Here is a 15884-nt window from a genome sequence, read left to right on the forward strand (position 1 = left end):
GATAGAGGGCGGCGCCCCAACCCCCTGATCCGCCCTGCTCTGTGTGTGACAGGGGGCGGTGCCCCAACTCCCCAATCGGCCCTGCTCTGAGCCTGACCAGGGGCTGCACCTAGGGATTGGGCCTGCCCTCTGCCACCCGGGAGCAGGCCTAAGCCAGCAGGTCGTTATCTCCTGAGGGGTCCCAGACTGCGAGAGGGCACAGGCCAGGCTGAGGGACCCCCCCTTCCCCCCGAGTGCACAAACTTTTGTGCACCGGGCCTCTAGTTAAAATATAATGTCCAATTCCTATGAAGACATTGATTAGTAAAGTTGCAGCTCTGCACTCGCGTTTCCCACCCCTAATTTAGGCTTCCACATGTCCATTCATTTAAAATTAGTCTGCAGTCACATATTTTATGCTTTTCCCAATTAAACACCTTCCAAGAAGACTCACAAGTTAACTTGCTGCATGCTCTCCTCTCCTAGGGGAGTAGCCAGGTGGCTGGTTCCAAATTAAAGAGCTAACATGAAACAATATTAAGTTTTGCTGTTTAAGTTTGAGGGGCTGGTCACTTTTGCATTTGTGATATGAAGTAAAGATAACTAAGTAATGGTGTCTTTCAAACAAAATGTCTGTACTAGAAATACTCTTATAGCTCTCGATCGTACTAATAAAGTATATATGGAGTCTGAAAGACAAGCTGTACGTATCTGCAAGTCACATTTTCATGACTAAGCAGCCAAAACAGAATTAAGAAAAGAGAATAAAACAAACCCTACTTCAAATTTAAATTCTTCTAAAATCTTTACTGTTCTTGGTTGATTTTATAAAAAGTTTTCAGCTTATAAAAATAAATACTGCCCTGGCCAGTGTGGCTCCGTTGGTTGAGCATCCTCCCATGCACCAAAAGGTCAAGGCTAGATTCCCCTACAGGGCACATGCTCCCCCTTCCCCCCGCCAATGCCCAGTAGGGAGTGCAGGAGGCAGTCAATTGATGTCTCTCACATCTTGTTTCTCTCTTTTTCCCCCCACCCTTCCTTCCTCTCTCCCTCAAATTAATAAAAACATTTAAATAAATAAATACTAGTAAAATACTATATTAATGTCTTTTTATGTATTGGGTTCCATATAAATATTCATTTGGAAAAAAGTTTCCTCCACTACTCAAAGTCTGTAAATTGTTTGTAGTTTACTTTCTCAACCATAGACCTTGAAATTGTCAAGTTACTAATTATGAAATGGATAGTACTTTCACCCCAAAAAGTTAGAAACCACTGAGCTATCTTATATACAGAGTGACAGAAAGGATAAAATGTACCATAAACAAGGAATGTAGTAGGAAAACAGAACGAGCAAGGCATCTAACCACTTTTCTTCAGGATCTGGAAGTTAAAGAACGAGGTTCCACCAAAGAACCTCCCTAATCTCTAATGGACCAGGCTGTTTTATTTTTGTTCTATCAATAAAAAACATAATCATTAGGAAGTCTTCAGTCCTAATTTGTATCTTAATTATTCTAAAACAAATATTCTGTAAGTCTAATGTTTTAAGACTGGAACATGGTCTTCCACACAGAATGAAGAAAAGTGGTATGAAAAAAAGGGACAGTAATTCCACTGGTCTAAGGAATATTTAACAGAGTCAGAGCAAGTATTATAAACTTACTTTATCTTTGTAATTGGTAACATGCTTTGGATAGAAATATACTATATATAGTTTTCACATTATTTATCAAATTGTAGGTAAACAAAACCACACACAGGAGTGCTAATCTAATCATATAGCAGAGTAAGCTAGCAGGCAATGTTTCATCTATCAAAAAATATTTTGCCACTCACTACTCAGAAGATTACTCTGTCTCTCCCACACTTATAATCAAAATTATTAAAGGTTAAAATTCAAAACAGTGCAAAGCATTTAAGAGGATTTTATGTTTTTGAAAAGTCTGAAGTTGTATATCAGATATTATACAACTTTAAGAGTGAAAACACTTTGAGTTATTCATCCCATTCCTCACCCCCATTTGTTGGAATGAACAATTAAGTACTTTGTGCCATGCTCCTTATTCTAGGCATTGACAAAGGGATTAAAAGCTAAAACTGAACCATTAAAAAAAAACAGGCACTTCAAGAAAACTATAAACTGCCTGCCTGTTACATTTTGACTTCCTCTTAAGGAAAAAGAGGGATTATGTAATTCACTACACTACATCAAAATGTATATCACAAATAATAAGGCACTATTTAAATCTGACTTCCCATTCTTTATCATAACTGCTTACAATTTCCTGTATATCCTGCTTTTGTTCTATGTGCTGTGTTGTCAGACTGAAATATGGCTACACCAATATTCATCCTCCCACATGCTCTTCTTACAACATGGCATCAGAGGTGTGGGAGGAGGGGGGGCGGCTGGCGTGGCTCAGTGGTTGAGCGTTGACCTATGAACCAGGAGGTCACGATTCAATTCCGGTCAAGAGCACATGCCTGGGTTGCGGGCTCGATCCCCAGTGTGGGGCGTGCAGGAGGCAGCCAATCAATGATTCTCTCTCACCATTGAGGTGTCTGTCTCTCTCTCCCTCTCTGAAATCAATAAAAATACATTAAAAAAAAAAAAGAGGTGTGGGGGGTCTATATTTTGGGGGAATCTATATTATCTCCCCTTGAATCAAAGCAGGTCAAAGACTACTGCAGAAGTTATGATACTACCAGACATCTTACAGCTAAGTCATAAAGGCAGTAAAGCTTCAGCCTGGCTCTCTCTCGGAACACACAACTTGGGAGCCCTGAACTACCCTGTAAAGAAATCTGACTGCTCTGAAGACACCATGCAGAAGAGATCCTGTGAAGAAAGTACACAGACCAAGGAATTTATATGCATATATGTATAACCCATAGATATAAACCAGCGGTCGCCAACCTTTCGGACCTCACGGACCACCAGCTGGCGACCGCTGATATAGACAATAGTACAGTGAAGGCCTGAGGAGGGGGCAGGCGTGAGGAGGAGGGAGTCAATGGGGGAAAAATGGGGGGGAAATATAGTTGTAATACTTTCAACTATAAAGATAAATTTCAAAAAAGAGAGAGATGCAGGGGAGCTCCAGCTGTTCTAGTGCCCAGCTGTTTGAGTCTTCTCAGCCCAGGCACCACATATATGACAGGTACTTGAGTTTTCTGTAAACTGCAGTCTCCAGCCTTTATGCTTCTCCAAGCTGACACCAAGTGGAATGACCTAACCAGGCCAAACCCTGCTCAGATCGAAGATTCGCAAGCAAAATATTTGTTTTAAACCATTCAATGCTTGAGTTGATTGTCATGTAGCCACAGTAACTGAAACATGTATTAACTCATTTAATGCTTACAATAACCATACAAGGTAAGCACTGTTAGTATCTTCATCTTACAGATTAGAGACTGAGACACAAAAATATGTGACTTGCCCAAAGTCACATAAGAACACTCACTAATGCCAAACAAATTCAACTGCCACATTTATAAATTTGGGTAAATTACTGATTAAAGAAATAATTAAATAGAACCAATAATATACATCAAAATAACTGTCACTCAAGTTTCATCTGGTATGCACACACCAGTTGTTTCTTTGCTTTGGTACATCTATGGCACACACACACACAAGATATTGTTTACATACAATTTGACTTATATGGGCAGATAGTTTTACTAACAAGATAAACTATTAAATACTAGAATCTGTGGCCTAGTGCATGGAATCTGTGGCCTAGTGCATGGCCTATGCACACTGAAAGGAAATTTATTAGAAGGTGGCCGGCGGGGCAGGACTGGGCAAGACAGGCCAGACACACCCTGGAGACAACCTCCAGTGGTCCCTCCCCAGCTACCCGCACCTGGGGTAGCATCGCAGCTCGAAGGGCATCTGCAGTGTGAGCAGGGTCCCTCCGGCAGGTGGGGTCCCTCGGTCTGGCCTGCAGGGATTGGGCCGAAACCGGCTCTCCGACATCCCCTGAGGGGTCCCAGAGTGCGAGAGGGCACTCTGCAAAGTTGCTGTCACACAGGGTGTGGAACGAAAATGCAAGTGTGCAGTAAACCAGATTCGAGGTCGACGGTGCCCCAGCAACAACATAACCCACGGCCAAAGGTGGAATCGCAAGGTCTCGCAAGGAATGGGACTCCCTCCTCTCTGGTTCCTGGGTGCATCACCCAAGAACCACCATTGCCAAGTCACCACAGCTCGGTAGCTCCTGCATTAAGCATCTGCCCCCTGGTGGTCAGTGTGTGTCATACCTACCAGCCGATCACTTAGCCTTTTATATATATAAACTAGAGGCCTGGTGCAGGCAGATCGGGGCCTTCTTTCCCCTGGCTGGTGGCTGCCGGCTGCCAGCTGGGGCCTTACTTCCCCCAGCTGTCAGCAGGGGCCTTCCTTCATCCCACGCCGCCCCCTGGTGGTCAGCTTATGTCAATAGTGAGGGGACAATTTGCATATTAGCCTTTTATTATATAGGAGGAGGATTCCTACAAGTCAATTAGCTTCATAAAAAATTAATTTAAGCCCTAACCGGTTTGGCTCAGTGGATAGAGCGTCAGCCTGAAGACTGAAGGGTCCCAGGTTCGATTCTGGTCAAGGGCACATGCCTAGGAGGCAGCCAATCAATGATTCTCTCTCATCATTGATGTTTCTAACTCTCTATCCCTCTCCCTTCCTCTCTGTAAAAAATCAATAAAAAATATTTTTTTAAAAATTAATTCAAGCCATAGCTGGTTTGACTCAGTGGATAGAGCGTCAGCCTGAAGACTGAAGGGTCCCAGGTTCGATTCTGGTCAAGGGCACATGCCTAGGAGGCAGCCAATCAATGATTCTCTCTCATCATTGATGTTTCTATCTCTTTTTCCCTCTCCCTTCCTCTCTGAAATCAATAAAGATATATTTTTTAAAAAAATTAATTCAAGGTCAGTCATAGAAAGCAACACTATTTGAACACACAATATACAGATGATGTATTATAGAATTGTACACCTAAAACCTACATAATTTTATTAACCAATGTCACCCCAATAAATTCAATTAAAAAGTTAAATAAATAAAGCAACACTCCCTGAGGTAGAACTTGTCCCACATTTAGAACTAAAACAGATCTGAGCCTAACAATCTCAACATAAAATCCAACTCCAAAAATTCATCCCAGAGACAAAGGGGTAGTCATTTTAGTTTTTATTTATCAAGAACAAAAGTAACATGAAATTGGTCTTAAATGGGATTCAGGAATTTAGACCATGTTAGATTTCTATAAGGCCAATTCATTTTGCCTTCCAAATTGCTATGGTGCTGTAGGCTTTTAGGTCTTTAAACTGGAAAACAATTTTTTTAAAAAGTGAAGAGAAGTGCCTATTTTATTACATGTGTTACATATACACAAGTCAATTTTCCCCAAGGCCCTTCCTACTCACCTAAGATGGAAGGAATTCTGTTTTCTTATGACCTGAACTGTACTAAGAATCACATATAAACATCTCATTTGTAGTAAACTCCTAAACCTAAAGATGTTCAAATAGTTTTTAGTAACAAATTTAAGTATGACCTTTTTTTTGAAGTATGATTTTTAAGGCAAGTAAAATATGTGGATGTCACACGAGATAATCATCAAAATTAATTGGAGGCACACTACAAATCATTAGCTAAAACCAAGGTATTATTACTATTATTACTATAATTACAATCTATTATCACTATAATTTAAAAAGATAAAATGGATTTTTCTAATCAAGAAAAAGACTATTCTCTGTCCCCACAATTATTTCTGTGACTAAAGAAAAAAGATTTTTCCCCAAGACCCAGCAGCATTCATTAAATTGGCCAAAAGGGACTTTATGTAACAATGATGAAATACAGCCTATGGAAAGCAAGTAGGTGGCATTCTTCTACCATCACTATGCACTGTGCACATTTTAAATTTGTTTCTCATCTCTAGTCTATTGCCCTTTAAGATACTCCACCCACATCTTTCATCATCCAGCTTAAGAGATCAGCAAGCAACTATCTTCAAAAAGAAGTAATACTAGAAACATTTTACTTCAACATAATTACAATATAAGGAGTTATCTTTTACCTTAAGTTTACAGAAAAATGGCTATATACGCCAAGAAGGTATGTTAAAAAAAATATGCTATGAGGACCACCACCCATTTTATACAGAAGCAATCACATATTTAGTGTTTGAAGTTAGTGTTAAATCATAAAAATGTTTCTGACAAAAATGACTATACTAGTGCTCAACACCTCAAAAGATATGTTCGAATGACTGCCAACATGAATTGAAAAAACTAAAAAGTCTACTGCTGATTCATTCACTCTCAGTACTTTAACAAATATTTATAAAAAGTAATGGCAAAATTTTGTAATTTAGAAATGAATTAGCAAATGTATTTACTGAGAAATACTAATACCCTTCTAAAACATGTTTTCTCAAATTGGTAAACACTTCATCTTTCTAGAAACTCAAAATAGAAATGAAAACCAAAAAGCAAGTCAGGAACTTCAAAAAATGTTAACAGAAATAAAATGTCAATAAAGAGCTTCTATTCCCCCATAAGACTGAATAACTACAACCCAAAAATTAACTTCTATATTTCAGTCTTAAAACGAACCTGGGCTAAATAATCTACGTATATATAAATATTACAAATGAAGGTTCAGAAATGTATATGAATTCTTTGCAAAAGAGAAAGGTTGAAAATTTAAATAGCCATTTATTTATATGATTTGAATTAAATTTCCAGTCAAGGTTGTTAAAACAGTCATATAGACAGTACAGTAGCTAGACAACACGTCTAACGCCAGGACTGGGCTTTCTCAAGAAGCTTGTGACTTGGGCAAGTCATAATCTCTGTGCTCTTCCTCACCTCATTGTTGTTGGTGAGGATACAATGAACTGCACTTCTTTTATTTTTTTAATATTTTTATTGATTTCAGAGAGAAAGGAAGAGAGAGAGGAAGGGAGAGACAGAAACATCAGTGATGAAAGAGAATCATTGACCAGTTGCCTCCTGCACGCCCCACCCTGGGGATTGAGCCCACAACATGGGCATATGCCCTGACTGGAAATCGAACTGTGACCTCCTGGTTCATAGATCGATGCTCAACCACTGAGCCATGCTGGCCGGACTGAACTGCACTTCTCAAAATCCTTTCTATAAGCTCAAGAGTCTGAGATTCTTAAGCAAACTAGATAGTAGTTTTCTCTTAAAATAATATGCAAATTTATTTTTTTGTTGGGAAAGTCTGCTCTTTAAAATTATTCAAATATTCACAACTTTTTTCCAAATAATCTTTCCACATATGCCGTTAAAAAGAATTGGAACCCTGGTCAGGTGGCTCAGTAGGTTGAAGAGTCGTACCATACACCAAAAAGGCTGCTGGCTCGGTTCTCAGTCAGGCCACATCCCTGTGTCCAGTAGGGACACTTTAGGGAGCAACTGATTGATGTTTCTCTCTCTCCCTCTCCCTCTCCATCTTTCTCTAAAATCAATAAATATAACATCAGGTTAAAAGGGGGATGCGGGAAATATAAGGCATAGAATGGTTCTCCTTGTTTCATGCAGCCACACTAACGGCAGTAAGAAAAAATATGTATTAGGTACATCCATATTCAGTTGAATTCAACCAACTACTGAGTTATGAATATAGGCAGTGTAGTAGATGAGTGTAAGTAGGTATGTGCTGGAAGTATAAAGATAAACAGGACCTGATTTTAATCTTACAAATGTTATAGCCTAGAGAAGACGAACAAAAATGATATTTCAATACAACACCATAAAGATAAATTAAAAATTCTGGTGATATTTGAATTCAGAAGAACCTATCTAACGTATCTTTGAGATCCTGAATACAGCAGAGCCACACCTGCAATAGTCTGGGTTTGTCTGGAGGGTGGGAACCTTTTTCCTGCCAGGGGCCATTTGGATATTTATAACATCATTTGTGGGCCATACAAAATTATCAACTTAAAAATTAGCCTGCTGTATTTGGTCAATTAACTCACCCCTAATGCCTTGGCAGGGCCAGACCAAATGATTGTGAAGGCCGTGGCAGATGTTCCCCACCCCTGGTCTAAAGGATCACTCCAAATTATATTGTGGTCAAAAACCCTCACTTTAAAGAAAAAGAATCTTAAGTTCAGAGAAATGAAATGATTTGCCAAATTTTCTATAGGCAGGATCTAGTAAAACCAGTACTACAATATTGATTACTTATTCCCACTAGAGTATTCTTTCCACATCTCTATGCATGAGAACTGGGAGAGTAAATGACTCTATGAATTAAATACGAGCCCTTTTCCGTTTTACATATTCAATTTCACTTGTTCATAACACTAAGACATTTCTCCTATTTTACAAGGAAACAACTTCTGAGATGGTTAAATTAAAATAACCCAAGTCTTTCTGACTCAAGGTTCATGTTTTGCTACTACCCAATGTTCCGTATTTCAGCAATAGATATGTGGGGGGGGGGGGGGGGGGAGTAAGCTATTGTTATAATTAAATCGAAGAAAAATTTTTTTACTCAGAAATAGTAACATAACCTCCTAATTGGTCTCTCTGCTCCAAACCCTCCTTCTCTTCTTTCACCACATAGTTAATTTTCCTGTTTCAGGAGTTTCATCATTCATCCAAAATATATTTAAGAATACTTAAAATAAGTGTCAAGGACTGTGCCAGGTGCTGCGGATACAGCAATGATCAAAACAGACATGGTTCCTTTTCTCAGGGAACACACATTCTAACAGGATAGGCACTAATTATTCAAACTGTGATAAGGACAATGAAGAACTTTGTAACTACAAGTTACAAAGCCAGAAGCAGCAGAGAGGCAAAAGACTCTGATCTACAAACCTACACTGAGAAAGATGTGCATGTGTTGGTGTAAAAGGTCCGACTTCAGCCATTAAAACTCTTATTTTCCAGTTCTAATGTGCATTCTCTGATCTAGGCAGAAAGTCTAGAAATATGGTATGGTCTTTCCTTCATGTGTTTCATTTAGGCTTTCTAGAAATTTCTATTCATCACTCACCTAATCATAAAATCCAGTCCCATACTCCCACCAAAACTTTATTTTTAAAAATATATATTTTATTGATTTTTAACAGAGAAGAAGGGAGAGGGATAGAGAGTTAGAAATATCGATGAGAGAGAAACATCGATCAGCTGCCTCCTGCACACTCCCTACTGGGTATGTGCCCACAATCAAGGTACATGCCCTTGACCGGAATCGAACCTGGGACCTTTGAGTCCGCAGGCCGATGCTCCATCCACTGAGCCAAACCGGTTAGGGCCCCACCAAAACTTTAGTCATTAATTACAATACTCTCCAATTTTAATTTTAATGTACTGTGTCACAAACAACTGACAGACAAACTAGAAAATAATGGAATTATCTTTTTAGTCTTCTTAAAACTTACCATCTGGAGAGGTACCATTACATTTCTTGCTTATCACTGAAAGGGGTACAATGGTAACCATGATTTAAAATTACTTTTAAATGTTCAAATATCCATCCCAAAATTGTCCTTTAGTTCTAAGGTCAATAACTATTATTTTCACATGCAAACTATTAGTCAGAAAAATGAACTCAACATGTGGTTAGATCACTGCAAATCCATTACCATTACAAGAAAACATAAAGCTTTTTACTAATAGATCAGTAGATTCACTTACATATTAAAAACTATTAAAAATAAAAGGTATTATGAGGCCTTTAGGTCAACTGCAGAATAGATATACGGGGTGAGGCAAATGTAGATTTACAGTTATTCATGGAAAATAATACAATAATGCAAGAATAAACTGTTTCCCATACTCACAGCTGTAAGCCTACTTTTGCCTCACCCTGTATTTGTTAAATACCTATCACATAGTAAACGCTTAATAAATTGTGCTAAATACTCTACATGTAATCCCCACCATAATCTATTATTATTCCCCTTTTGCAGGGAAGAGACCTGAAATAGTAGTAAGACACTAAATAACTTAAAATGTCCCATGGTCACCCACCTTAAGTGAATTCCAACTCCAAACATTCTGACTCATAACCCACTTCTCTCCCAATACTCTTTCCCTTCTTAACGTCAAAATTTTCATTAACTTTGATAAAATGTTAAAGCATTCACTAAATGCTTTTAAACAGTGGTGTTTAAAAAAAAGCCCTCTGGTAACTATCCATTTCAAATTTCCATACTCACACTCATTTTTATAGAAATTTTCCATTTCAGAGTTGTCAAATCTTTTAACATTTACTATGCACCTCTTGTCTCCTCTAAATAGGTAGTTCTTAGACCAACTCTTTTGAAAAGTTGCTGGTTTCTGCTCAGAGAAAAGTACCTACAAATTTTGCATAAAATGTCACAGGCAAAGCTGTCCTTAAACTCATCAATACCAACTACAATGATCCAACCAAGGGCATCAAATTCTTGGCCCTCAGTTTAGTCTCCTTTATTTATATAAATCCTATTGTTGGTATTTCAATTTAATTCTAATAAATGAGTACTCACCATATCCAAGGTATTGTGTTAAATACAAAGTTCTAAACCAGCTAAACTATCCCTGCTCTCAAAAATACACCATTCTACAACAAAAAGGATAAAGCAAGCATCCAAATAACATGAATTCTTCAAAGAGTTCACAGGAGTCATTAACAGAAATTCATTTGGACCTTAGAACACCTTCATGGTAAAATCTAAGCCTGTTTTGCAGCTGAGGAACTAAGGCTCAAAGATATTACTTAAAATCATAATACAGGCAAGACTAAAATTTGAACTGTTCCCTATAGTCGACTCCAGATTACAGGCTCTTTATATTGTAATATACTACATCCCTCTACCTAGAGAACCATAAAAGGAGAAGAAAAAAATAGAAAAATAAATTAAAGCCAAGTTTTAAAAGACCAGGAAAGGAGTTTGTTGTGGTATTTTGATGTGTTTTGAAAGGTGGTCTCAGTCATCAAAAATTTGAAGCAATGCCTAACCGGCATGGCTCAGTGGTTGAGCATCGACCTATGGGGACCAGGAGGTCACGGTTCGATTTCCGGTCAGGGCATATGCCCAGGTTGCAGGCTCCATCCCCAGTGCAGGGCGTGCAGGAGACAACCGATCAATTATTCTCTCTCATCATTAATGGTTCTATCTCTCTCTTCCTCTCTGAAATAAAATTTTTTTAAAAAACCTACACTTTGGAATTAAGTCCCACAGCAATTTGAAACAAAATGGATGAAGAGGGAATCATTTTGTGTTCCTATCGTCCACACTATTCAGTAAAGAGTCCTTAACATAGTAAAAACCTATTTGGTAGCAAACTCGCTTACACACGGAGTCCGTAACTAACCAAAGCAGTCTTACTATTTCTTTTTAAAAAATATAATTTTATTGGCAGTGCACTCAGAGGTCCCGGATCTGTCTCTTGCTTCAACAGTGTTTGGACAAAACAGACCCCTTCTTCCAGCCTCCGGCTACTCTCCTGCGTCTCATCCAGTCACCACCTTCAGAACCACCTCCGGGACCAGCCAGCACACTGGTTTTTTTCCTACCTTAACTCCTTATTGCCCAACAACCATGAGCTCCCAAATTCCTCAAAATTATTCCACCGAGGTGGAGGCTGCGGTCACCCGCCTGGCCAACCTGCATCTGCCGGCCTCCTACACCTACCTCCCTCTGGGTTACTATTTCGACCGTGACAACGTGGCTCTGGAGGGTGTGGGCCGCTTATTCCGCGAGTTGGCGGAGAAAAGGCGCCAGGGTGCTGAGCATCTCTTAAAGTTGCAAAACAAGTGTGGCGGCCGCTTTCTCTTCCAGGACGTGCAGAAACCTTCCCAAGATGACTGGGGCAAAACTCAGGATGCCATGGAAGCCACCCTGGCCTTGGAGAAGAACCGGAAGCAGGCCCCTTTTGGAGACCTGGGTTCTACCCATGCAGACCCTCATCTCTGCGACTTCCTGGAGAACCACTTCCTGGGTGAGGAGGTGAAACTGATCAAGAAGATGGGGGACCACCTAACTAACATCCACCTAACTAACATCCGCAGGCGGGCCGCCCCCCAGGCTGGGCTGGGCAAGTATCTCTTCGAAAGGCTCACCCTCAAGCAGGACTAGGAGCCTTTGAGAGGCCCTCTGCATCCCCCTGGTGTCTCTGGCTTTTACCTGAGCCTCTTCCCGAAACTACTAGCCATTCTTTTAATCACCCTGAAGCCCTCTCCAATGCATTGGACCAAATGAGATAAAGCTTTTTGCAGCAAAAAAAAAAAATTTATATATATATATATTGATTCAGAGGGGACGAGAGAGGGATAGAAACATCAATGATGAGAGAGAATCATTGATCAGCAGCCTCCTGAACGCCCACTCCTGGGGATCGAGCCCACAACCTGGGCATTTGCCCTGACCAGGAATTGAACCATGACCGCCTGGTTCATAGGTCGATGCTCAAACACTGAGCCACACCAGCTGGGCAGTCTTAATGTTTCTTAAAAGTAAAATGAACCCTTAGAATCTCCCTATATAAGTTAGATCCTAAAATCTGTGGGGTTTTTTTTTACTGTTGCCATACCTTCCTTAATTGAGCATTACAATGTTATCAATGAAAACAGACCTATTAAGAGCTTTTCCCTAAATTTAATCAAAATAAAAGGGTGGTGAAAAAGAGGTATTCTAGAGCCTATGAAGAGCGGATTGCTTCAGAGATGAAAGGGGTAGTGAAAAGGAGTTTTATTATGAAGTATGAGCAAAATATTATTCTACATAAAAGTATTTTATTGCCTCAAACATACAGATCCTTAATAAATCTTGACAATAACCTCATTAGCCTTCTAGTATTAATCTGATGTTAAAATTTAGCCTCTATATTAGAAAAAGATTTCCCAAACCATACTATAGGGAAACTGAGCAATATTAAGTCTGTTTTCCCAATTTCAAAGCAATCCTAATTATACCTCAAAGTTTACAACCCAAAAATTGACAAAATTTTATATCCACAAGATGGTAAGGGCCTGTGTGTGGCCTTTGCTGAACATTTAAAATAAGTTTCATTCTATATGCCCTTCCCTTTTACCCCATCCTCACCCAGGCACTTTTCATTTGATACCTAGATTTATCCATAAAGGCTGATAAAAGTGGCTGAAAGAGGCCTTGGCTTTTTCAAAAATAAGTCATGGTTTATAGTTGGGGGGTGGGGGGAAGGGAGAGACAATTTAAAAAGAGACAACCACAAAATGGAAGAGATTGTTATTATCAATTCACTTATATAGGATAAGTAGCTCAGAGTACTTTCAAAGTAAGTAAAATCTGATTCAATAGCTAAAACTAATTTGTAAACTAAAAACATTTGAGGCATTTAAAATTCTAAAATTGTATTTAAGATAGCCTCTGAAATTAACTTAAAAGGTGGTAACTTTTTAAAAAATACTTAAGCTTAGATTCAAAGTAAAAGAAAAACTAGTTTTTAGTGTTCTTGCACAGCTAAATATTCCCCGCCCCCAAAGAAAATTTCATTATCTCTATAACCAAAGTAAATTACCTATCAACTTTAAGTTTGCTAACTTGACTAAAATAAACATACTAATACACTTACATGGTTTTGAATAACTCTCTCCTGTGGAAAAGAATCAATGTTTTTTGTACCAAATGTCATTTAATCATTTAATAAATTAGTCAGTTTTCACCACACAACACTTCCAATACATGATTATAAAGTGATACCTTGGATCACAAGCTTCAAAATCTAAATCTTTGTATTAATTCTTTCTTAAGAAGCTCTTACAGTTAAAAATATTTAAGATATTTTTACAAATTCTAAAGTATGTTAAATTCAAAGATACTACCTAATTTCAAAGTGTTAGAAAAAATGAACAAGCATCCTAAGAGAAACAGTAAATTCTAATGATGAAATCGTTGTGATAGGATTGCCTCAAGTTTTTTAAAAGCACTTTAAAACCACAATATCCTTTCATCAGTTACAAAAATAAAGACTTCCTACCATGAAATCAATCTATAAAATCCACACAGATTAGTGTAATCTGCAGGACAGTTTATAAGAATTATGAATCCTTTCCAAATTTAAAATAGTTCTTTAACTCAATAGCAACAGGGGGCATTTCAGAATTAAGATTATCAAGATCACAACCAATTTCACTAGTAATGGAAGGCTTTTTCATACAAGTGATAAATCTACTACCTTGAAATGGTAAAATGACTACAATATTTTGTAGTCTCTAATGCTTAAGCATTAAGAAAAGCAAGTATGCTTAGTTATCAAGTTTTAACCTTATTTGGACTTGTGGCACCAATTATCTTACTCCTTACTCCGAAGTATGATGTATAAAGTAGATACTCAAATAAATATCCAATAAATATAAAATGAAGCCAAAACTCCACTTTCTGAAATTTTACTTGACCAATAATTCATTGTCCCCTAATAAAAGGATGCAGTGGACAAGATATTAACTCAAACAAACAATAAAAACTGACACATACAGCTTGTTATTTAAGGTGAATTATTCTTACTCTTGTGAAGTGGAAATAGCAAGGGACTTAAGAACCTTTGTTCAGCTTCACCACCACCATTCTATACTTACTGTTTTTAGGAAGACACTCAACTTGCTTCTTCATCTGTTAAATGGAAGTCAAAATAATATCTAGTTTGCACCAAATTGTGAATGAAATGAGACTGCAACGTTTAAACTGTGCAGTGCTAAACAAGTGTGTGTCCATAACTAAATAGAAGAACTGTGGAAACTACCAACTTTCAAGTATCTCTGGGTACCAACGAAGGAGGTTGTAATAAAATTATAAATAACACATTCTTCATTGTGCAGTTCATGTCAATTTTTAATTCTCTTGAAGACATTCTCCTTCCCGCCAAGCCTATATAGTTCAGTACAATTTTTCTAAGGTTTGTACAGTCTGTTTTACCCCAGCCAAGGTGTCTTAACTAGGTATTTAAGTGTCAAACAGATTCTAATACCGTATTCCCAAAATATTTAGGGCCTTGTATTCCTTATTACATAAATTTTTCTCAGTTAACCATTGTTATCCCTAGAACTTTAGAATACTTAAAACCTTTAAATCCAAGTCAATAGAGATGATTTAAAAATCGACTGCTCATCTAAACATTAGCAGATGGTCAAAACAAGTGCTAATATACTTTAGAAGCAGTATAGCATGAATGAGGGAGTGCTGTTGTTAAAAAGTACATTAAGAACCAATTACTTAAAATAGGAAGTTTTCCAAAGAGCCCAAAAGTAACAGTAACGATCGAAACATAATAATGGCAGTCATTTTAATGTCCCGAAAAAAAAGGAAGCGCATTTCTGGCCAGTCCCCACGCTACTCCCCACGAACTTTAGAAGAATGCCAATTCCTTCAGCGCTCTCCAACACGGGGCTGCAAATCCTGCCGCCTACAATCACGAAGCCTCACTACACAAGGACACTAAACCGCCTACCATGATGCAGGTCCCTTCACGAGTGTCTTTCGTTCCCACTCCAACTCTCTCTGCTCCCGCGAAGTTATTGCAAAAGCCATAAATTCATCTTTCTTGGCTACAACGATGGATTCGCTTTCAACTTTCTCCCGGATTTGTTCGCGGGACGCATAGAAGTTATTTACATCGCTTTGGAGACCACGTTAACGACTACCCGGGAGGCGTTTTGGAAGCAGCGGTTAAACAGAAAAAAAGAACAGCCTTTTCTTGTTCTTTTTCTTTTTAAGTAAAGAAGAGGGGCAGCTGGGGGTCTCCTCCCCGAACAAGGAAGTTCTGTGCAATCCGAGCGAGACCAGCCATGTTGGAAAGCGCTTGTCAATTGCAGTTCTGACAAGTGTTCGCGCTCGCCGCGGACGCTAACCTCGTGGGCCGGGTGTGCGCCCCCGGGGCCGCTGCAG

General features: G+C 38.7%; 1 pseudogene; it reads left to right on the top strand.

The window, feature by feature from the left end:
- The first annotated feature begins 11563 nt into the window (after positions 1-11563).
- On the top strand, positions 11564-12116 carry LOC102262797 (annotated as a pseudogene).
- Positions 12117-15884: the final 3768 nt, after the last annotated feature.

Source organism: Myotis brandtii, unplaced genomic scaffold (assembly GCF_000412655.1).
Source record: "Myotis brandtii unplaced genomic scaffold, ASM41265v1 scaffold237, whole genome shotgun sequence".
NCBI lineage: Eukaryota > Metazoa > Chordata > Mammalia > Chiroptera > Vespertilionidae > Myotis > Myotis brandtii.